At 34.9% G+C, this 25,758-nt stretch overlaps 1 protein-coding gene across 2 annotated transcripts in view; it reads left to right on the forward strand.

Annotated features, from left to right (window-relative positions):
* The window catches only part of CNTN5 (contactin 5), a 1,137,031-nt gene that overhangs the window by 245,093 nt on the left and 866,180 nt on the right, over positions 1 to 25,758 (forward strand). The window contains exon 2 of one of the 2 annotated variants that reach the window (XM_023644694.2): positions 21,951 to 22,089. The exons of the other annotated variant lie outside the window; for it this stretch is intronic. The gene's annotated coding sequence lies outside the window, so the exon portion shown is untranslated. The remainder of the gene's footprint in view (positions 1 to 21,950; positions 22,090 to 25,758) is intronic. 2 annotated transcript variants of the gene reach the window in all.

Below are 25,758 nucleotides of genomic sequence, written 5' to 3' on the forward strand. Positions count from 1 at the left end.
GTTGTCCCTCAGGAGCTTTTTCTGGGTTAATGCCTGTGTTGACAAAGATAAAGTCCTCTTTCTCCAGGTACCTTCTACTTTGGAAATCACAACATCTAAAATGATTTAAAGCTAAATGACAGTTGTTCTTGAATTGGGGGGAAGGGATAAGGAAAACAACCTAACCTAGGAAATTTGTGATAGAACTTGTTTGTCATTGAAGTGCCTGAATGTCCTTCACACAGGACTTATCTTACTATCTGCCCTACCCCTAGTAATTTAATGCTTCTATCAAGTATTGTACATGAACTGATCTTCCTAGGCCTAGCCTGCCTTAGCAGTCTCATATTCCAGAATTACCTCTTATAACTTCTGAACTCTTCCATCAAAACCATTCTTTTATCACATTTTGTATGAGGAAACTAATCTGAGTAAAACCATTCCCATATAAATCAATATGACTTCACCAGCTGAGGGTACAAAGAAGTTTGCATTTCTTTCTTTTCTTATTTTTTTCTTTTTCTTTTTTGCTGAGGAAGATTTGCCTTGAGCTGACATCTGTTGCTGATCTTCCTCTTTTTGCTGAGGAGGATTCCCCTGAACTAACATCTGTTGCCAATCTTCCTCTATTTTATATGTGAACTGCTGCCACAACATGGCCGCTGACAAGTGATGTAGGTCTATGCCCAGGAACTGAACCTGGGCCACCAAAGCAGAGCATGCCAAACTTAACCACTAGGCCACCAGGGCTGACCCAGTTCACATTTCTCTAAATAAGTAATTTAGGACTAATTCCAAGATCCCTGCAAAAATGTCCTTCTCTATTCTGAAAATAATTTAAGAATTATTCTGTGAATTATTCACATTTCCACGGTACTGTCACAATCTTGATTGCAGAAGACTCACAATAAAATTTTTAAACTCAGACTCGCTACCTTAGATTCGGAAAATAGCTCAACTGCCATCAGAGCCGGATGCTTTGAAATAAGTTTCAGTGTTGTGCCTTTGGGTCAGAGATTCCTTACGGTCCGCTGAGAATGGATGAACTGTTGGCCACAAGTCTTGCTGTCAAAGAATTAGTAACTTCACTCCTGAGGCTTAGTCACCTTCATTCTATTGTTCACAAGCCTTTGCTCAGAGAATGCTGAGGAGTGAATTTTGACTGCCTATTTCTGGGATCATGCCTCTACTTGACCGAGGCTAGTATCTTGGTGTGGAAAAGAAAGAAGAGGTCATACTCAGCAATAATTGCTAATAGATCTATCTGTAAGCCCGTAGATGGTTAATAATATTTTAGATATGATCTGACTTTCCCATGCCCATCCAGTGATCCTAAAGAATAGCCACTTTAAAGAATAGTGTGGGGGCGCGAATCAGGAGATGATTCCAACGATAACCATTTCAGAATGAAAGAAGTACGTGACTTTAGGAGTAATCAAACTGTTACCTTTAGAAAAAAGCAAAATAAAACACAGCGACCAGAACACAGCTTTAACAAGGCTTTGTCTCTGAATGAATTATGAGATAAGAATAAATGAATAAATAAATAAATCACTCAGTAAATTTCAAAGTGTTAGGAGAAAACGGGTAGTCTCTATTCTTTGTATGTTTTCCTAACACAAGAGACATTCAATAACGCCTGTTAGAGTCACAAACAGCAAAAGTTGGCAGTTTGTGAAGTTTTAATTAAATGAAACAAAAAGAACTTGAGACTTGGTAAAGTTTCTGGGTTACTGATGCCTAAAATTTGTTGAAGTAAAGAAAGAAATTCTAGGTCAATTTTTCACTGATGTGATATATTAAAAATGTCCTACCTTCATACCTATTATATATAGTCTTCCAAACAATTAAGATAAATATTTTCCTGTATGTAAAGTCAAGTGGTAAGTTAAAAATCCGCAGTAGTGTTAGTAGTCATCAGTATTGCCATTTTAGCTTTCTGAATAGGAAACGAAAAACTGTGCTGTTTTTGTTTAAAGGGGTTTTATCTTTGATAGATTTCTAGACTATGAGGAAGAGTTATTGAAAAACTGAAATTTCGTAGTATTTTAAATGTTAAAATTTTTTCCAAAGCTATTATATTTTTCTAGGAAACTACCTTATGTTATAGAGGAAAACTATATATTAGGTCTTTAAGATAAGCAGCATGTATAACAGTAGAAAAAATTGAATTTAAGTGTCAGACTAGTGATTTAAAATCCAAGCTATGGATTTATTATCTCTGGACATTGAGGAATTTATTTATCAAATATGAGTTTCATTTTCCCGATATGTAGAATAATAGTTACCTTTTTTGGTTGTTGTGCATCCACACAAAAAATGAGGGAATGAATATAAAAACAGGGTAAAAATACGAGGCATATAAATACAAGGTGAATAAAAATGTATATGAGATATGTAAATGAAGTAAAAGAAATAAAATACTTACCGTAGTCCCCAATAAATTGTAGATACTCAGTAAGCTAACATTGTTAGTGTAGTAATTAAGTGGCAATATAAAGATATTTCCAAGTTGCTATTCTAGAGTATAAATTGTTGATGTATACTTCTCTAACTTTTAGATTTAAAATAAACTAAAACCTTTAAGCTATTTTTCCATATTTGAAAAAAGTTTTAATTGTGGTAAAATACACATAACATAAAATTTATCATCTTACTTATTTTTAAGTGTACAGTTTAGTAGTGTTAAGTACAAAATCCTTGAACATTTGAAGGTATTATAGAATCACAAACTCTTGTTTCTGATTTTTTTTATATTTGTTTGTAGCGTGATGAAACATCCTCTTGGGTATGGCTTCAATTTCTCATGGTGTAACCTACATTCATACCTTCCATTCATATCATGAACATACATTCATGCTTCTGACAGCATCCAAATTAAAAGTGAAATTAAAATAGCTATGTAGACATTTCAATTACTAATAAAATATAAAAGTAACTAATGTGACTGTTATGTGCTTTTTTGCCGAGTTTATAATCATACTTAGATGATATCTTCCTAGTCCTTCGAATGACAGAGTGGGATATCAAGGCCTACATAAGTTAGCTGACTCGTGTAACAATAGACTCTTCCATAACTATAATTAAGGAACATTGATTTCCAGTTAAATTTCTTTCTAAAACTTTTGTACATTTTTATTTAAGTAAGTAAACTGTTCAAGAGAAAATAGCAAATTATTGTTCTTCCCATGGTAATTTTTCTCCTTTTCTTTTCAGATTGCTTTCCCTTCTAGACTTGGGTAATGATAAGATGACTTTTCAGTTTTTTTGCTGCAGTTCTGTTTTGTTTCTAATAAGACTAAAGTAAGCCTTTTGTTATTTTGTTCACTTACTGAAAAATCTAAAGAAACATAGTCAAAACATATCTATTTTTCCCCCGAAAGCATTCAGTTTTATCTAACTACAGTACATGGATAATTCTATTATGCTTGTGTCATTTATCACAGATTCATCTGCCTATACTGAAATTAATGTAAGAGGCTTCTGCTTGTTGGATCAGAGCTCTGATATCATTATTCAATCTGTGAGCTACTCCCTATTTGAATCAATAAAAGGCTGAGAGGTCTTGACAAGCTATATTTTTTCTGATATTGATCTTGATGACCAAGCTGGTGCCCTAGAGTCTAACCATTGATTTTAAAGGGGAGGCCTGTCAAGTTGGAGGCCAATTTTGTGCTATTAAACAGATCAGATCGTGTAATTAAAGGAAATGTCAGGCTGTCATATTTTACAAGAGGGCCATGGGAATATTTTCACACAGTTTTCAAGCAAATTAGAAAGTATGCAGACCTGCTGGAGCCAAACACATACACCCAAGCCAGCATAAGCTTATGCAGAAGCTAAATGAATGTTCAAATGGTATCTGATTCATTGGCTTTCTATTTTCCCAAGACTCAATGATTTAAGGAATAATTTATGATTCCTGGATTTGATAACATTCACTGCTGCATCAACTTAAAATGCATCAAACTCTTCTGAAAGTAACATCCAAATGAAAAGCTAATTCACTGTCAGAATAATGGAGACTATCCAAATTGTACTCGGCAGCTTTTGCTTCTTTTCTGTTTTCTTTTAGTACTAACTGTAAATTATAACTTCTTACTCCATTTTTATTTTATATTCCCTGTGTTCTTCTATCCTTTTGAGAAAGATTTACCAAGAACCTGCAAGTAAAGAGCTGTTGAAGAGCTCACATTAGAGTGGAAGAAACAGACCCATAAACAAAAGTGACATATTTGTTGTAATATTGGTATAGTACAAGTGGTTTCAAAAGTTAGGAAGTGCATGACTTGCTAACTCTAAGGATATTTAGGGAAGTTTTCACAAACCATATTGAGACGAGTTTGGATTTACTGTACAAAAGACTGAGAGGCTTTGAAACTTTTATAAAAGGACATGATAACTTCTTATTTATATTTTAGAGTTGATTTCTGAGGCTAGAGATACTATAAAATTGATAATGATAAAATATAGAGCTTTTACAAATGGAAAAGAAAATATTAAAATACCTAGAAGAAAGTGGACAAAGAACACAAATGAACAATTGCCCAAAGAGGAAACACAGATGACTATAAGTATTCAGAAAAATGTCCATCCATTATTTTTTTAAATATTCATGTTGTCACAGTCTCTCTCCTTTCCTTCTGGAATTCCTATTACACTTATGTTAGGACTTTTGCCTGTGTGACTACATGATCTCATTTATGCTCTGTTCTTCTCATTCTTATTCCCTCTCAGCTTAAGTTTGAACATTTTCTATTGACCTGTCTTCAATTTCACTAATATTATCTCTGACTGTGTCGAGTCTGCTGTTAAGCCAATGCAATAAATTAATAATTCTTGATATTGTATTTTACCACTCTAAAATATAGATTTGATTTTTTGTATATCTTGATTCTCTAAGATATTTTTTTCATCTATTTTCCATATCTTTCTGTTTATTTAATGTTAGTCATAGTTACTTTGATTTTATTTTCTGCTAACTCTAATACCTGGATCATTTATCAGGATGCATCTGTCAACTGTTTTATCACTTTTTATCAGTCACATTTTCCTGTTTATTTAAATATCTAATTGTCACTGTTTTATTTTGTTATAAATGATACATGTTGTTGAGATTCTGGTTACTGTGTTCTTCCTCTAAAAACTGTTGTACTTTGTTCTGGTAGACACCTTGCTGCTGAAGAGGCCTAGTTTTTGCTTTAAGATGTATCTGTGTTAGTATTTTCCTTAATCTTAAAGAAAAGCTCTTATTCTTATGTCGTGGCTCTTATTCCAAGTTGTATGGCCTTTGTGGGGCTTGAATGGAAAGAACAGGGTGTCCACTACAATCTCTGGATTCTGGCAGAGCCAGGAGACTAGTGTCTTCCCAACAGTGGGAAACCCCAGATCCTTCAGTTACTCTCAGCCTCCCGGTAGCTGCTGCCTCTAAGAACTTTCGCAGTTTCTCTATGCTTTTTGCAGTCTAGAAATTGGCTGAGGATACAAGAAGTAGTTCCATGAAAATATCTGGAGAACTTTATGCACAATTCCCATTTCTTCAGGACCCTGCTCCATCACTCTTCTGTAGCAGCCACAACCTGTAAGTTTTGCCTCCTTCACTTATCAAGACCACTGTTGCTTGTTTGGGCTCTACCTCCCTACACCACAGCCCCAAAAATATCTCAAGAAATAGGCGAGGGTGGTACTCATTTTGTGCACTCACCTCTCTAAAGTATCCTACATTGGCTATTGTCCAATGCTAGCAATCAATTGTTTTATATAATAATACCCAGCAAACAATTGTTTTCTATAATTCTATTCAGAAATAAATAGATTAGTCTCAAAATCATTGTGTGGAGTAAAGGCAACAAAAAATATTATAGTAAATGATTCAATTATATAAAAATGTAGGAAATGCAAAGTAATCTATAGTGATAGAAAGTGGATCAGCCATTACCTGGTAATGACATTGGAGGGAAGGATTATCAAAAAAGCATAAGGAGACTTTTAAGGGCATTGGAAATGTTCATTATCTTGATTGAGGAGGTGGTTTCGTGTGTATAGATATACTGTAACTCATAAAATTATACCCTTTAAATATGTACAATTTAGTGTATGCCAATTATACCTGAAAAGTTGTGAATACATACACACATATGTTTATATGTATATTATATGTATAAATATATAGCTAGAGAGAGACACATGACGCTGATGAAAAACATATAGGAAAATCATACATCAATATAGTAATTTTCTAAAGCAATTTGGTAATGTGCATCAAGAGATTTAAAATTTTTCAACTTAGACACCAATTCCCAAGGAAATGTTATAAACTATAAGCAAATGTGTTTTCAGAAAGACATTTATAACAACATAATTTAAAATCTCAAAAAATTTGATGCAAGATAAATGTCCAACAAGGTACTCTTAAATAATAGCCTAGCCATATAATGAATTATGGTGTTAATTATTACATTAGAAAAATTTTCATAATACAGTTTACCTTTTTTTGCCCTTCTTTCCATTTTATTTGCATTGATATACACCAAATGCAGTTAAACTCATTTTTCATAAGTGTACACTTTAATCAGTTTTGAAAAATATATACACATGTGTAAACATCATCCTATTTTAACCATTAAAATATTAAATAATTCCATAATCTAAGAAGTAGCCTTGTGATACTTTCATTCAATTTGCGAAAACACAAATAGGCGAAAGTTTCCTGATTTATATTACTACAGCTGGGTTTTGCCTGTTCTTTACATTAATATATATGATATCATGAAGTATATAATTTTGCATCTTGAAATTTTCCTTAAAATATTGTTCGAATTTTGTTCATTCTATTGTATGTAACAAAAGTCTTTATTTATTTTTTTCTTTAAAACCAGCACCTGAGCTAACAACTGTTGCCAATTTTCTTTGTTTTTTTTTTTATTTTTTCTCCCCAAGTCTCTCAGGTACATAGTTGTATATTCCAGTTATAGGTCCTTCTTGTTGTGGCATGTGGCATGCCACCTCAGCGTGGCCTGATGACTGGTGCCATGTCCCATGTCGACACCCAGGACATGAACAAGCAAAACCCTGGGCCACTAAAGCGGAGTGCATGAACTTAACCACTCCGCCATGGGGCTGGCCCCAAAAGTCTTTATTTTTGTTTGTGGAAATATATCACAATTTGTTAGTTCTTTGTTGGGTGAATTTTGTCAAACATTTCTTCTGCGTCTATTAAGATGAGCACATAGCTTTTATTCCTCTTTTATTTTGTTAATGTACTTAGTTTTTAAGTAGGAAACCCACCTAACATTCTTTCCCACTGCACCATAGTATAGTATACTATTTTATATATTGACAGATTTGCTGATTTTTTGTCAAAGAGCTGTGTGTTCATATTTAGGAAGGCCATTGTTATAATTTTTTTGCTTTTCTTCTAATAGCATTGTCATATTTTGGTTGTGTTGACCTGATAAAATTATTGCGGTCTTAGCCTTTCACTAGGAGCTGGGAATTAGGGAGTCCCATCCTATTGGCTACACCCACCAGAGTGGAGCTTCCATTACAGCAGGGGAGGGGGCATGGAATGAAAGAGCAAGTCATGGCTCAAGTAGCATAACTGCACTTCTGACACAGATTTAGTGGGTTTCATTGAATAAATATTTATTCATTTGTGGTATGCTCTTAGGACAATGTTCAGAGACTTAAAATCTTTAGAAAATGATTTTTGCCAATTGCTGTTGTTTTGCTAAGGAGAGTGTCCAAAAGCTTATCACACTACCATTGTCAAATTTGTCCCTTGGGTACTCTTTTTTATAAAAATACAAAACATTCTTATTTTGATCTTTTCCAAGGGTATCATCACATTATCCAAGGTTTCAAGGTGTTTTTCTTTTCATTATTTTTCTACTATTACTGTTTTCTCCTGCATACTGAGGTCAATGAATAGAAATCAAATATAAACCAAGTAACTTTTCACAATCAGCATATAGGATCACACTAGCAAAATAATTTCATAAATATAGGTTATGATTCGGGAGTAAAAGTAAATTAGCCTCAAATATGTAAATCATTGTGACCCATTTTTAGCTTGAATTATTTATAGGTTGACACAGATCTTTACTTCTTTGGTTTTAAAGATGGTCTTATTAATCCCTTTTTTGTTTGAATCTTTAACTTCTAAGATCAACACAGTCACCCACTAATTTATTCTGGACTCAAGACTTCTATAGAAAGCTAAAAATGTGCTAAGAAGGTGTTAACATTGAAACAGCAGGAAAATTCTCACCTATTGAAGGAGAGGACAAAATTATTTATTTAGGATTTTGTGAGGATCCTTCCTGCTTAGGTGAATTTAATTTACCACATAACACAGATCCTGTATATGGTATAAAGCCTCTTACTTCATCTCAAAGTATACCTTTTCCAAGAAAAATTTGTGTCTTTTACAAGAAGGATTGACTCACATAAAATTAATGGTCAGTAATTTTGTGTTTCTTGATTATAAAGGCAATTCAACAAAGTTCATTTAAACTATGTCTTTAATAATCAAGACAACTGAAAAGTGAAGATTTAATCTAATAATTTACATCTGTATTAGTAAATATTGTGTTTGCAAAAATGTGCCATCATTTTATATCACTTTAGCTTTAGTCATAACCCAAACTTTATTGACTCAATAAGGAGTTTGTCCATAAGAAGATATTCTAGGATGATCATATGTTGGCTTCCAAATAAAGACGAATGGTGAGGACTGACTTGCTCTTAGGTATCTGGGGGCATGAATCAGAAAGTAGATGTGAACCTATATTAGCCCCAAAGAGGTCAGAAATAGGTGGTATGTGAAGGTCATTTGAATATGCATAGACAAATTTCAAGATCCAGGTAGTCAACAAATATTTAGTAAATTGAATAATGCTGGTTTTGAATGTATGTATAGCTTCTCAGTCATATAACATATAGGAAAAGACATATCATGTAAATTTTCTGAACAATCATTCATCTATTTAATGAAGCTATAATTATTGCTACTCCAGTGGAGTATGCGTACATGTATGTTTTATAAAATATTTTAAACAATTCAATATTTTAGCCATCCACAATTCCTGTTCTAAGAAAATCTTACAATTATACAGATACAGTTTTATAGAAAGAGTCTGTCCTATTAGTCTACCACATGGTGAATTTTCACTTGCTGTTTCATTCATTTCACGAATATGGATATGTATAGTTGGATAAACAGCATCTCGTTCCAAATGACTACTTTTCCTGGGTCAGTGCTGACTGTGTTTGTAAAGGCTAGTTTTACTTTAATCATCAAATAGCAAGAAAAAGTATTTAATTTCTGAGCAAAGGAAAGAGAAAACTCAGCCTTCACTGGAACAAGATTAGAAGGAAGTTCAGGTTAGAAAGAAATACCTGAGTAATTGATTGGCACACAGCCAGAGGAATATATTAATATAACAGCTACTACTGCTGCTGCTGTGAATTAACAACAGAAAGTGGAAAAAAGCAGGAAAAAGAAAAAAGGGAGGAGGAGGAGAAAAGGAGTGATGAGAGGAGGAAGAAGGGGGCGTGGAGGTGTCCAAGTGTCATTAAAATATCTGCAGTGCTTGAGGATGTGCACCATAGTAAGATGTGAAAAGAACAGAGGGAAAGATAAAAAAGAGAGTGGCTTCATGGAAGGAGTAATATTTATGGTGTATAGTAAACAGTGGGATTTTGTAGAATTGGAGATTCTGATTCAGTAGCCTGGGGTGGGCCAAGATTCTACATCTCCCAGGCAATGCTTCTGTTGCTGGTCTGCAGGCACACTTTGAGTAGTGAGGTAGTAAAGGGTGGGGAAGATGTTGATGTCTATTCCAGGCAGAGTGTAGAGTACACTTTACGTCATGGAAGAAGGAAAGCATTTGGTCTAGTGAGTAGTTCGGTGAGCACAGGGAGACTATCAGATAATGAAATTGGAAAAGAATAGATTGTAAATAGCCTCAGGCTATGGTTTCTGAACGTTATTTTTTGGCAAAGGGAAGCCTACAAACACCTCTGTTCAGAAGTGTGGCGCTGTAGGCTTGTTTGTAAGGAAGCAAACAGGTTATAGGTTAAAGGAGAGGACAAATCGAGATAGTGGGAGAAAGAAGGACAGGAAAAACTGTTAGGAGGCCACTGCTATTGCCCAAGTGAGAAAAGCCTCAGGCTGAAATTTGGTACTGAAGATGGAAAACAGGGTCCAGATTTGGCATCTACTTCTGAGTTATAACAGCAGAATATGTTAAATTTTTAGATGAGAATACTTGGGATAAAAAAATAAACATCAAGGAAAATGATGCTTTCTATTTTGTTTCATTGTACTTTTGCCGGGGAACTGCCTGGATGAAAAAGCCATAGGAAAAATAGGTAGTACTGAAAACGTAAAAGTTATGGGGTGAAGTGAAAATAATAAGGTTGAGAGCCTATAAGATATCTGTATGGATATGTTGATTAGACACTCAGAGGTTTGGAAGATAAATCTGAGAAATATCCCACTGATGTTGATAATTAGCGAAGGGGATTGTGCTGATTGAACATATACTGCAAGCTGGTGGTTTTTTAGTTAATGATTTCTTTTAATCAGAAGACTGCTGTAACCTTAGCAAAGCAGTTTTGATGGAATGATACAAATGATAGAGAAGTAAATGAATTGGTGTGCCTTATAGGAATGTGTGTACATATATGTGTAAATATGATATGTGGACTTGGGAAAGTCATGCCTGTGAGATTTGTCCTTTTGATTAGGATAAAGGGAAGATTTGCCGTTTTTCTCTAGAGGGGCCATTCCTGTTTTCTGATTATGTGCTCTGGTGGCAGATGTCCCGAGAAAAAGTATCCACAAGCTTTCCTCCAAGGCCAAGGGCATCCTTCTGTAGATGCTGACAAATAGGTTAGTAAATTACCACATCCAAGATTACAGCTGATGATAACTGCAAATCAGACAGTAATTGATGATGTCAAGGAGTTTGTCGATATTCAAATCCCCAGAGTCCCCTTCCTGGAGAAAGGCATCTTCCTACGTATGGCCCCTCAGCTGTCGTGGCATTGCACCAAAATCACATCAGGGAGTTTTAGGACAGACAAGATATAATCAAATTCTTGATAAATTTTTGCAGTGAATTCTTGAATTTCTTAAAGAGTGAGAAATCACTTCATTGATAATCATTTCTACATATATCTGGGCAATTTTCTCTGATTAGAACTCATACAGTTCTCAAAATAAACATTTAGATGTTGTATATCTCTCATCTATTTGAAGATGTTTTCAAATGTACGCTCTTCTCCAGTGAAGACTTGGGGTGGGGAATTGGGGAGCAAATTTTAATTCAAGCCATCCTCCTGTGACACATGTTTGTGAATGACAAAGCTGAACCATAATATTCTCAGCACCTCAGTTAGTCTTCAATTTTAAAATTACACTTTGAGACAGAGTCAAAAAATACCCTTTTATTCCGTTGATGTGAAGCAAATCCCTCTGCTTCAATTAAGAGCAATTGGAGAGAACGGTGATCACAGAAGTCCAGCTCCAAGCAGTGCATGAGGAGATGATTACGGGCGCTGGCAGCCAGCCAGACTGCCAGGCGGTTTTTCATGGGTGTTACTTCACTGACAGTACCTTCGTGACATTTGTACCTTAGCACCAGAAGTGCTAACAGCTGCAGTGCCAGTGGTAGAAAGGCAGGAAAGACCTTTTTCAGCTTTAGTGGCTCTCACAGATTCTCAGCACCCTAAGAGAATAAAGTCTATAAAAACTGACTTCAGCCTGCTCTCTCCGTTGTGAAGAGTTTTGCTGTGGTGTCTGAAAAGCAGTTTTGTTCCATGACATTAGACTCAGGGGAGATAAGAGTTTTTCGAGATAGAAGACATGTGTGGTAAATGTGTGACAAATGGCACTAACAAGGTTGGTCTGGGAGTTCATGGTTTTATGAAATGAAATATTTCGACAACCAGTCCTGCACTCTGCTGTTTGCTATCGGCAGCCCTTTTGACCCCTCACTGAGGAAGCCAAAAAGGACTAAAAGAGAAAAATTCTAGTTATCCTTAAGTTGGATGGTATTCTTAACTAAGAGTGACAGATGTAACAGTATGACTTCTAGTACCTGCTACTAATGGCAGAGCTTCAGCCTGTCAGGAAATGAGGAAGGTCAGATGACAAGTGCACATATGTGAGAAAGGAGTTCAAATGATAAAAGGTGTGAGATGTGGTTTTAGAAAAGTTTATTTCTGGAACTCTGCCAGTCTGTCTTGATGTATTCAGAGTTATTCTTGGCACATCAGCATGTCACTAACATTTGGACATACTTTCGAGAACCAAGGTCCTAAAAGCCATACACTACTATTAACTATCAGGGAGCCACAATGCACTGATAGCTCTTTTTGTGTATATTAAGCTTCTTTCTTATCATTTTAGTATTACTACCATTTTAGTCATAGAAATGGGAAAAATTCTTTAGCTAAACATAATTACCTTTCCATTGTAGGAAGAGCATTTACTAGACATTCTACGACAATTAACTTACTATTAGAAAACTTCCTATAAATGTTTCAATCACTAATAGTTTATAGTATATGAGAAGTTTTTGTAAAAGTTTATTTTTAATTTCATGATAACTGAGTTTTGTCTCTTTGCACTTTCCTGAATACTCCGTATTTGAAAATTTGAGTATAAAACTTTTTATTTATGTTCCAAATATCCATATACACAATGAAAAGATCCTTAAACAGTATAAAAATTCACAAATATAAGAGAGGTACTTGAGAGAGATAAATAATCTGTTAATAAATTTAATTAAATAAAGCTAAAGGAAACAGGAAATGAATAGAAAAATGTATAATTAAGCATTATTCAATCACTGTGCCCATTAAATTCTGTTTTCTTCGTGTGCAACCTGATGTCCAGAGGAGTTAAGAAAACTATATGATTTTGTGTAGCTAATGACTGACTGGAATTCAGCATGCCATCTCCCAATTCCAGGCTTCTTTCTAATGCAATATCCCTGGACATGCTCGGAAAGCCAAAATAGAATATTTTTCTTTTGGCACTTATGCTGTGATTCATGTCAAATGGAAACCTCGACTGGCGTTGAGGAAATGTAAATAAATTGATTAAATATGATGGCATCACATCAGAGTAATTTCAAAAGCTTTTGAGAATTAAATACATTCTTTTTTTTTTTTTGGCAATTAACTCTCCATTGGGCAATCAGAGAGAGAGATAAGCCTTGGAAAAAAGAAATATGCATCATGCAAAATGTCCGCAGGGAAGTCTGCACATTTTTTCCATTTCATTGCTAATGAGTCATTTTCACCTGACTCCTGCTCCCTCCACTCCCTCCTGAAGAACCAGCTGTCAGTTTCCACAGCTGAGCGGGTTTGGTACCAGACAGGTGGCAGCAGGGTGGGGAAGAAATTGTGTCAGTGGGACGTAGTTAATCTGGAATTAGGATGATCCACCTGGTATCATTAAAAATTGACTGAATATCATAAATGGTTGACTACAATATAATCAACACTTACATTAAAAGTTAAGGTTTTAAATACCCTTGAAAAGACAAATAAGAATACTTTACATTAATTGAGTATTCAAGCAGTCTTCTACACAATATTAGATTAATAAGTCATTTAGAAATGATAGAATTTTATATCCTGTTTATAGAAAAAGTGGATTGGACTCTGTTCTTTTGGATTCTGATGGTTACTCACTCTGTAACTGTCTGTGTGCTATGGGGTCTCTGAAAAAATCTGTTTTGACCTTAGTAAAACCAGACTGAATCTTACATAGTCTAATATATTTGAAACTGTTTTGTAAACTACGCTATTTAATATGTATGTAAGTATGCAAACTAGTGATATCATTGGTATTTATTCAATGCACTGCTTTTAATTCTCACAACAACTTGGAAAACAAGTCTAAGTTCCTTAATGTAGCAAACGAGATCTCTAACCCCATGACTCAACTGATGTCCCCGACCACAACTATGGGCATCCATGGCGGATTCAGTTCTTCTGTTTATTTAAGCCTAGAAGTCACCTCCTCCTGCAGTTTGGCTACAGCATGAAGAACATTTTAAAGTAGGTCAAAAGTGGAATGTAAAGAGACCAAGTCAATGGCAAATGCAGAAAATAAGCTCATTTAAACGAGTGATAATGGAAATGGAGAAGACACAGATCTGAAACATACCTAGGGATCACATAAACGCAATTTGCTGAATAATTGATTTCATGGGTGAGGAATGAGATGTCAGAGATGCCCTTAAGATCTGTGGCTTTTGCAGCTGGGAAGATGGTGGAATCATTCACTGAGATTGAGAACACTGGGAGATAATATGGTTATTGTTACTGTTGTTGAGTGTCTTGATGAAGGGAAGCAGATAGATTTCCTGTTTTCAATTTTAGACATGCTAATTTTTTCATGACTGAGAAATCCACAGGAAAAAAGATGAATACATTTGAAAGTTGTTTGTGTGTCAGTGGTATGTTGAAGTCATGGATTGCCTAGGAAGAGATTACAGAGGAGGAATTACAGAAGGCCGACATCACACTTTGATGAATCCCATACTTAAGAGCCTTGTAGAGGAATATGATTCTGCTAAGGTTCAAGAAAGAAAAACTAAATATTGAGAATGAATGTAGATATCAATGGAAAAAGGAATGAATGTGAGGTGTGAAAATGAAGACAGTAAGTATACCTATCTCTTTTGAGGAATGTGGTTGTGTTGTGCAAGAGTGAAGTAGGACAAAAGTGTAATGCTTAGTTTTATGGGTCAACTTGACTGGGCCAAGGGATGTCCAGACATTTAGTCAAAAGTTATTCTGGGTCTATCTGTGAGAGTGTTTCTGAATGAGATTAGCATTTGAATCCATAGGCACAGTAAAGCAGATAGCCCTCTCTAATGCAGGTGAGCCCCATCCAATCCATTGAAGGCCTAAATAGAAAAAAAGACTGACTTTCTTGTGAGTAATAGGGAATTCCTCCTTCCTAACTGCCTTCAAGTTGGGACATCACTTTTTTCCTGCCTTCGGACTTAAATGAAAACATTGGCTCTTTGTGGGTCTCGAGCCTGCCAGCCTTTAGACTGGAAGTATACCATTGCTATACCATTGGTTCTCCCAGTTCTCGGGCCTCCAGAATCAGACTGGAATTATACCACCAGCTCTCCTGGGTCTCCAGCTTGCCGACTCCAGATTTCGGGATTTGTCATCCTCCATAATCAAGTTTCATGTTAGCCAATTACTTGTAGTAAATATATATATTCTACTGGTTCTATTTCTCTGGAAAGCATTGACTAATAAAGAGTATATATGTATATTTTTTTAAGATGGAGGAGACAAATGTATTTAAATACTGTTAAGAAAAATCTCATTGAGGGGCTGACTCAGTAGCCTAGTGGTTAAGTTCATGCACTCTGCTTTGGGGGCCTGGGGTTCGTGAGTTCAGAATGTGGGTGCAGACTGACACACTGCTCATCAAGTCATGCTGCGGTGGTGTCCCACATACAAAATAGAGGAAGATAGTCACAGATATTAGCTCAGCAACAATCTTCTTCAAGCAAAAAGAGAAAGATTGGCAGCAGATGTAAGCTCAGAGCCAATCTTCCTCACAAAAAAAGAAAAGAAAAATCCCATTGAGCTGCTGCATAGTGAGGCATGTGATCAAACCAGAGAATTCCATGTCCCTGTGTCCATTGACATACCTCCTCTGTGTTAAGTGTATCCCTAGGTCCTATGCAATGTTATTCAAGGTCTGTGTCAGTGGGTCAAACACTTGGTAACTTCTTTGAGAGTGGTGACGACTGAAGACCTGTGGGCAAGAAAAGAGAAACCTGTACTTAAAATGTGTTGATGCCAATGTATTCAACCTGCCACCAAGTGGCTAATTGAAGTCCTTGTGGGATATGACTGTATTGGTGGAAGGCAGGGAATGGGCTCAGCGTAGGTCTCCATTGCTGGCAGGTTGGGTATTCTGTGGTGGTAGTAGTTGGATCAGCTTTATTGAGGGGGCTCCCATGTTGTTGGGCCCATGCCTGACCTCTCTCCGTGCCAAGAAGGCCACTCTATTCATGAGTCCACATGGTAATACTAGAATGGCTACTGACAGGGACTGGTTTTGTTAGTTTGCCAAATCATTCTGTGTTTTGGTTTGTTTTGTGTCTCTTCATTAGTGCATGACAGAAAGTGCCCAGCCCCATATGTAAACCCTATGTGTCTATACTCCAGATCTCCTTGTCCCCAGATGTAATAGTTTTCTAGAACTGCCATGACAAAATACCATATGCCGGTTGACTTAAACAACAGACATTTATTTTCTCACAATTCTGGAGGCTAGAAGTCCAAAACCAAAGTATTGCCAGGTTTGATTTCTTTTGCAGCCTCTCTCCTTGGCTTGCAGATGACAGCCTTCTCTCTGTCTTCACTCTGTCGGTGCTTGTTTCTGGTGTCTCTTTGTGTGTCCAAATTTCCTCTTCTCATAAGCACACCAGTCACATAGGATTAGTACCTACCTAAAGACCTCACTTTAACTTAATCACCACTTTAAGACCTTATCTCCAAATATGGTTACATTCTGAGATTCTGGGAGGTAGGGCTTCAACATATAAATTTTGGAGGGACACAGTTCAGCACATAACACTAGTCTTCCAATCTTTTTCCTTCCATCCCCTGCCCAATGAGCCAACCTGTTTGCCACTGTCTACTGTCCTTTTCTATATTCTTACTTTGGAATATTTCTCTTTTGACAAAAATTGGTTGACTAGATTCATTGTCCCTTGAAAGAATTCCCCTTAACAGATATCCTTAAGAGTTAGCCTATCCTAATATAGTGCTCATTTTCAAGATACACACACATATAGTGCACACCTATCCCTGACCCAAGCTTTGCCTTTTTCTATCATGGTCACCTGGCCACAGAAGGTACAGGAATAAGCTAAGGGAGAGGTACTACTGAAACAGTGGTGGGTGACATGGAAGTCAGGGCTACTTTCACTGACACAAACCTTGCATGACATTGCAGAGAATCAACAGACATACTTTTCAGGAAAGGTGGTGCACAAGTAGACATATGATGTTGGGATCTACTGATCCAATTCACTTACCCCTCTCTGATTCTGATCATGTTTGATCTTGGATGCACTATCTACACCTTTACCAGGAGGAGTGGACCACATTGGGAGGCCCAGAGAGTATACGGAATTTAAGATTTTGGAGTATTTTAGCCAGATGTTGCTTATACAAGTCTCAGTATCACACACCTTTTCAATTAAGGCACTGACCCTGGGGTAACAGACTTATTAGGTTGGAGAATTCAACTTTTCTAGAGCCCAGCTACTTTTATGTATGTATGTATGTATTTTATCACAAACCCTTTTAATAAGCCAGTTGAGAATCAGTGAGGCATCAAAGCTCTACATTGATATTATGCATCATGACTTTTGGTATTTGTTTTTTTCAAGCAACCTACTACATTCACTTTCCCAAGGATAGAGTTATTGTGTGAATAAATGTGGTGGCATATGCCTCATATTATTTTCCTTCTGTATTGTTTTTAATTTCACTACTATAATTCTAGTCACTAACTCCAAAGATCCTTTATTATTTTCGTAAAAGATCACTTCTGAAAAATAAATTCTAGCTTATCCCAAGTATCACTGTTCACTTTTTAATTCAATAGTCATTTTGTATAACATTTCCATTTTTAGAATACACCTATTTTAAGTGATGGTGTGTGTTTTGAGTATAGAAGGGAGTAGATTGTTTGAAATTTAAAAATAGAACTTCTTGATGACAAAACAAGGATAATGGCATTATCCATTTTATGACCTCCTCAGTTTGAATAGCAGAACATATTCAATTTATTTATTATTTATTTATTTATTTGTTTATTTATTTATTATTGTAGGAGATGGTCACAAATTATTAGACAACAGGAAACTATGCTCTGGTGTTGTTCAGTAATGCATTGTATTTATTTGTTCATTTTTACTTTTACCTTTTGATCTTCTTCACTTACTTCTCCCATCTCCCAGCTACTTCCTTATAAGCTTGTTTTTTTTAATATATGTTCCACATATAAGAGATATCATATGGTATTTATCTTTCTCTGACTTACCTCACTTAGCATAATGCCCTCAAGGTCCCTCTATGTCATCGTGAATGACAAAATGTTTTCCTTTCTTATGGCTGAATAATATTCTATTGTATTTATATACCACACATTTTTTATCTATTCATCCATTGATGGATATTTAGGTTGTTTCCATATCTTGGCTATTGTAAATAATGCTTCAGTGAACATGGAGGTGCATATATATTTTCAAGTTAATGTTTTCATTTTCTTCAGATAAATATCCAGAAGAGGAATTGCTGGATCATTTGGTAGTTCTATTTTTAATGTTTTGAGTAACTTCCGTATTGTTTTCCATAGTTGCTGCACCAATTTTCATTCCCACCAACAGTGCACAAAGGTTCCCTTTTTTCCACATCCTTGCTAACACTTGTTATTTCTTTTCTTTTTGATAATAGCTGCTCTAACAGGTATGAGATGATATCTCTTTTGGGTGAGAAGGATTGGCCCTGAGCTAACATCTCTTTGTCTCTTCTTTTTTCTCCCCAAAGCCCCAACACATAGTTGTATATCCTAATTGTAAGTCATTCTAGTTCTTCTGTGTGGTATGCCACCACAGCATGGTTTGATAAGTGATGTATAGGTCTGTGCCCAGGATCTGAACCAGCGAAACCTAGGCTGCCAAAGCAGAGCATGTGAACTTAACAACCTGGCCATGGGGCCGGCTCCCAGTGATATCTCATATTGTCGTTTTGATTTGCATTTCCCCGATGATTAATGAGGTTGAGTACCTTTTCACGTACCTATTGGCCATTTGTATGTCTTTGAAAAAAATGTCTATTTGGATCTTCTGCCCATTTTTTAATTGGATTGTTTGGTTTTTTGCTATTGAGTTGTATGAGTTCTTTATATATTTTGGATATTAGTCCCTTATCAGATAGATGATGTGCAAATATTTTCTCCCATTCAGTATGTTGCCTTTTCCTTTTGTTGATGATTTCCTTTGTTGTGCAGAAGCTTTTTAGTATGATGTAGTCCCACTTATTTATTTTTGCTTTGTTGCTTTTGCTTTTGGTGTCAGATTCAAAAAATCATCTCTGAGACTTATGTCCAGGAGCTTACTGCCTGTGTTTTCATAAAGGAGTTTTATGGTTTCACGTCTTCCCTTCAAGTATTTAATTGATTTGAGTTAATTTTTGTGTATGGTACAAGATAGTGGTCAAGTTCTATTCTTTGCATGTGGCTGTGTTTTCCCAACACCATTTATTGAAGACACTGTCCTTTCCCATTGTATATTCTTGGGTACTTTGTCATAAGTTAATTGACCATATTTGCATTGGTTTATTTCTGGGGTCTCTATTCTGTCCCATTGATCTATGTGTCTGTGTTTATGCCAATACCCTACCGTTTTGATTACTATAGCTATGTAATATAGTAATATAGATATGAAATCAAGAAGTGTGATGCTTCCCTCTTTGTTCTTTTTTCTCAAGATTGATTTGGCTATTCAGAGTTTTTCTGGTTCCATGGAAATTTTAGGATTATCTATTCTATTTCTGTGAAAAATTCCATTGGAATTTTGATAGAGATTGCATTGAATCTGTAGATTGCTATTGGTAGTATTGACATTTTAACAATATTAGTTCTTCCAACCCACGAATATGGAATATCTTTCTCTTTGTTTGCGTTTTCTTCAATTTCATTAATCAATATCTTATAGTTTTCAGTGTACAGATCGTTCACTTCCTTGGTTAAATTTATTCTTAGGTTCTTTATTCTTTTGATGAAACTACAAAATGGGATTGTTTTTTAATTTCTCTTTCTGATAATTTGTTGCTAGTGTATAGAAATGCAAGTGATTTTTACATATTGATTTTTTTATCTTGCAAATGCACTGGATTTGTTGATTAGTTCTGACAGTTTTTTGGTAGAATCTTTAGGGTTTTCTGTATATAAAATCATGTCATCTACAAATAGAGACACTTTTACTTCTTTCTTTCTGATTTGGATGCATTTTATTTCTTTCTCTTGTGTAATTGCTCTAGCTAGGACTTCCAGTACTACATTGAATAAATATGGCAAGAGTGAGCATCCTTATTTGTTCCTTATCTTAGAGGAAAAGCTTTCAGTTTTTCACCATTGAGTATAATGTTAGCTGTGGGTTTGTCATATATGACCCTTATGATGTTGAGGCACATTCCCTCTTATACCCAGTTTGTTGAGAGTGTTTATCATGAATAAATGTTCAGTTTTTTCAAGTGGTTTTTCTGAATCTATTCAGAAGATCATATGACTTTTGTCCTTCATTTTGTTAACGTGGTGTATCACATTGATTGATTTGTGGATGTTGAACCATCCTTGTATCCCTGGAATAATTCTCACTTGGTCATGGTGTATGATCCTTTGAATGTATTGTTGAATTCTGTTTGTCAACATTTTGTTGATGATTTTTGCATCTATGTTCATTAGGAGTATTGGCCTGTAATTTTCTTTTCTTGTACTGTTCTTGTCCAGTTTTGGTATCAGGGTAACACTGTCCTCACAAAATAGGTTCGAAGTACTCCTTCCTCTTCTATTTTTTGGAATAGTTTGAAAGAGATTGGTATAAATTCGTTAAATGTTCACTAAAATTCACTGGTGAAGCCATTTGGTTCTAGACTTTTTTGTGTTGAGAGGTTTTTGATTACTGATTCAGTGCTTTTACTAGAAATTTGTCTGTTCATATTTTCTATTTCTTCATGATTCAGTCTTGGTAAGTTGTATGTTTTATGAATTTACCTATTTCACTCTAGCTTGTCCAATTTGTTGGTGTATAATTGTTCATAATAGTCACTTATTATCCTTGGTACTTGTGTAGTATCAGTTGTAATGTCTCCTTTTTCCTTTCTAATTTTATTTATTTGCATTCTCTCTTTTTTTCTTGGTAAGTTTAGCTAAAGTTTTGTCTGCTTCATTTATCTTTTCAATAAAACAGACCTGAGTTTCATTGTTTTTTTCTACTGTCTTTTTAGTCTCTATTTCATTTAATTCCGCTCTCATTTTTGTTATTTCTTTACTTCTACGAATTTGGGACTTTGTTCTTCTTTTCCTTGTTCCTTGAGTAGTAAAGTTAGGTTATTTATTTGAGATCTTTTTTCTTGTTTATTAGTGTAGGCATATTTTGCTATGCACTTCTCTCTTAGAACTGTTTTTGCTGCATTACATAAGTTTTGGTATGTTGTATTTCCATTTTGATTTGTCTTAAGGTATTTTTTTGGTTTCTCTTTTGTTTTCTTCTTTGACCCATTGATTGTTCAAGAACGAGTTGTATAATCTCCACTTATTTGTGAATTTTCCAATTTTATTCTTGTTAGTGATTTCTAGCTTCATACCGTTATGGTCAGATAAGATATTTTATGTGATTTCAATCTTCTTGACTTTATTATGACTTGTTTTGTTGCCTAACAAATTCCTCTCCTGGAAAATGTTTCACGTGTCCATGAAAATAATGTGTATTCTGCTGCTATTGGCTAGAATGTTCTATAATATCTGTTAATCCCATCTGCTCTAATGTGTAGCCTAAATCCAATGCTTCCCTGTTGATTTTCTGTCTGAGTGATGTGTTAAATGTTTTAAGCTTGAAGTTCATGAAAATTTAGTTAGAGTGATATTCTTTTGTGTTTATTATTAAATATAAATTACAAAGGAAAGATTAAATGTAAAAAAGCAACAACTAAATAAATATATTTAATTAGAAGTGTTATAAGTGTGTACTGAGATGGGTAAACAGCATAGTAATTTCCTGTATAACTAAATAGAGACTTATTATAAAGTATTTAATAAGCAAAGTAGGTTTTAATCAAACAATGGAAAATTGAAAGAAAGGTCATTTGTAATCACAATAGTATATATCCTTTCTTAACAGGTGACCTTAAAGGATTCCCATTTACTGCGATTAAGGATCTACTAAGCATCATTTTTGCATGACTACTACAAAAGGATATCTTTGCAGAAACCAGTTCCCTTTTGAAGTTCATAGTTTGGACCCTGTTTTCAGAAAACAGGTACATTCTTCTTTTATTAACCTGCCTTTAAAATTGAAAGGGATATTGAGGGGAAAAAAACCCGTAAAACTTGTGGATATCATTTATAGATCTCCTTAACAATAGCTCAATATGTTAAAGCTTAATATTTTATACACTCAAAATAAATAAGTGTTTTATATTTAAATTGAAAATAACCCTTGATTTTGATTTTTGTCAGTAAACAAAAACACTATAAATTTTTTGAAAACAATACTAATGTGGAAAATAGTAAACTATTTTGTCTTTATTAAATTTTTAGTTTGATATGAGTCTGGAAAGTATGTGTAGATTGTGTTAAATTGCTGAAAACAATAAGAGAAATAACCCCTGATGTAGTCTCCTGTTTCGTGGCAGCTTCCTCAAACACCGTACTGTGTGCTAGTGGATGGATTTTCTGCTTTTTGATGGCTTGAGTTTGAAGATAGTGCCTAAGTTCTGTAAGCAGGAAGTCACGGGCTGAAAGAGGTTGAGCCATCCCCACCTTTATGGGGAATCACCTGAATGAAAGTGACTTTTATCCTATTTTCTCAGCTGCTCCATATTCTTATATATTTATACAACGACCGAAATGGTTAAATATTCACTGCATCTATTTTGAGTAACAGTGACCATTGCATAATTTAATGATAGACCTTTAAAATGAATATATTAAAATATTTTAGAATACATTATGACACGTTTTATGTTCACAACTAAGCGGGCATCAACAGATTATCTCAAATTAAATCCACTGTGTGCTACTTAACTAAAATATTTATAATGTAGTTTCAGATAATCAACAAGGAGGTCATCCACTTTGAATGTGGAATTATTTATCCTTGTTTCCTAATCATTTATAAAATATTGACAATACCATACTGATTTCAAGTCTGCCGTATATCTGTCCTCACATTTGTCAGGTTAATTCAAGTTAATTGATTCAAAATATTGTAAAGTATTTTCCTCAGCCTTTCCTATGGTTTCAGTTTTTTCAGACTTGAAAATTAGAGTTAAAGAAGGAAAGTGATGAAATGTGAACTTGAGAGCAGTTCTGTTGGAGAGTGTAAGAGTTTGACCAGTATAATTTTACTTTCTACTAGTCACGCTCAAATTCTGGGAATTCGCTGCAGAAAATTTTATATTTCAAGTGTCTTTCATTCATCCCATTAGACCATACCAGTTTGTCATTTTTATTGAAGGCCATAACTGCACCAGATATTCTTAAATTAATTTTGTGGTGAAAACAACCATAAATTTTACATTTTCCCAAAGACCGTAAAACAAGAGGAGAGAAAAGATAAGGAAGTGGATAGAAAGTCTCTGATAGGGAAACCCCAAACCATGGAAAATAGTGAGTTCACCATAAGTTGAATCCATTGCTATATTCTAATATTTGACAGATTTTTAAGCCATATTTCAGGCAAATCATAGTTCTGTTTGTTGCAAGAGTGGTCTCAGAACAGGTTACACATACAAAATAAAAGTAAAATAAGTTTGTGTTCTATCTACAAATTATGTGTACACATCTTGGAAGGTGTTATTTCCCGTGTAAAAAGCATTTTGTCCTCAACCATTAATCATTGGAGCCCCTTCACAGATCAAACTCTGTATTAAGTTGCTACTTTTGTGATATCTGTGAATACCAGAGATATCTGAGAATAAAGTTATATGTAGACATGTTAACTGAATTTTTCAAGGTTAGAAACTGTTCGTTCATGATGCTGATGACATTTTCAAAGAAGGACAACTGAACACAGTATAGCAGCTGTAGGTAAGAGGATTTTGGATTGCACGCTCACTTCCAGGTGGATGATGGATATGCAGTTTAAATTTATGGTATATGTATCAGCAGATGGGAATAGAATGGAGTAAATGTCTTTGCCACCTGTGAACTAGTGCGTGCTATCAATTACCAGCTGAATTTTATTAAATTTAAGTGGTTCAACAGAATTCTAATTAATTTTTAAGAAGACACTTTTTGTCAACCAATTATTAAATTCAGGTTTCAAGTCGAGGATGTGGAGCTTATTTAACTGTACAGGGAACCTATGGAAGCAGTTTGGCAGAGCACAGTTCACTCTTGTTATGTCACTTTTGTTATTGCTCTGCTCAACTAATTGAAAAGCATATTGGTAAAACAGGAAGCAATTGAAACAAATGAGACAGACTGAGCACTCCTAAAAGACATAAGTGAATTAGGATTGATGAATCTGATGAGACTGGATTCACAGTGTCACTTTAAATAAAGCCCCATTTCATTCATGTACTTGTATCTAATCTGTCACTAGAACTACTAAAAACATTCAAGGGGTACCCTGGCAGTTTCATCGTGACACAATCAACTAAATTCTTGCCATAATAAGAGGCAACATATTTTAAAAGAGGTCCTGAGTTCAGCCTCTGAGAATGAAATGTTTCACTCGATAACTTACACACGGCTATCTAGTAGGCATTGGCTCAGTTCCAAGAGAAAGAGTTTCATTCCATTAGAGAAGAGCCTGAATGGCTTTATGTTTATAGATTTTCAGAATTGGCAGAGTTCTTATCACCTAATTAAAACAACAACAACAACAAAAACCCTCTATTCTTTACTATCAATGTATGCAATGATAGAGTACTACGGCTGATAAAAATAGACTGGGACATTGTCTCAGTTTCAAAAGTGGAAAATTTAATTTTCTTCCTTACTGGTCTTGAAAATTGCATAGAGATTTGAAAGAAAAAAATATTTTTCACATACATTAGTTGCTACATATTTATTGTTTATGTTAACAGCACTGATCCTTGTTAGCATGTTTTCAGTGTGACATCCAGAATTTACAACTTAAAATAATGGGGAAGTTCCACAGAGATAGTTTTGGCTGAACGTTAGAAAGAATATTCTAACAATACTAGTGTCCACAATAGTCCTTCAGGGGTTGTAGGTCCAAACCAATGGTGATGTACAATTTCGAATTGTCAGGAAGGGAGATGGAAGGAATACTTCCTTCCAAAATTGTTATTCCGTAATAAAATATTGATTTTTTTTAGATGTTTACATCTCAAATATCTGTATTTTGCTCTCCTAAAAATTAGTTATGTAACTTTACATTTGCAATTTTTTGTCCTTTGGAAGATAGTTGTGAAATATTTTGTGAGAAAAGTATATTATATAAAGTATACAACACACAGATATGTGAATAAAAATAGAATAACTTAAGTAATTTATCAGTTGGCATGAAACATTGTATAATTTGAAGTTGTATGAATTTTTAGACAGCATTTATCTCTATCTGCCAGCTGTAGAGTTCAGGGGTGGCTTGAGTTGGCTACCAAGGGATTATCCTCACTATCAGCTTATTCATAGAGGACATGTTGGTGAATGAATATTTCTTAAGTTGGAGTTTCTAAAGATGTGAAAAGAAACTGAGTTTGCTCAAAGAAGAAGGAGAAAAAACTAATAAATTTCAGTGTGATAATATAAGAGAGTACTTAGATGTTAGAGTGCATAGACTTTTGCTAGGATGATGCAGAGCGTTCACAACTAGTAAACATTCAAACACTTCAAGTAATGGGAATGATACAAAATACCTCATAGAGGATACTTGATCTGTAATTAATAACTTTTATTGAATATTTCTATTGTGTAAAGAATTCATAAAAACAGAGGAAATACTGACATTTAGGCTG

Source organism: Equus caballus, chromosome 7, assembly GCF_041296265.1.
Source record: "Equus caballus isolate H_3958 breed thoroughbred chromosome 7, TB-T2T, whole genome shotgun sequence".
Lineage (NCBI taxonomy): Eukaryota > Metazoa > Chordata > Mammalia > Perissodactyla > Equidae > Equus > Equus caballus.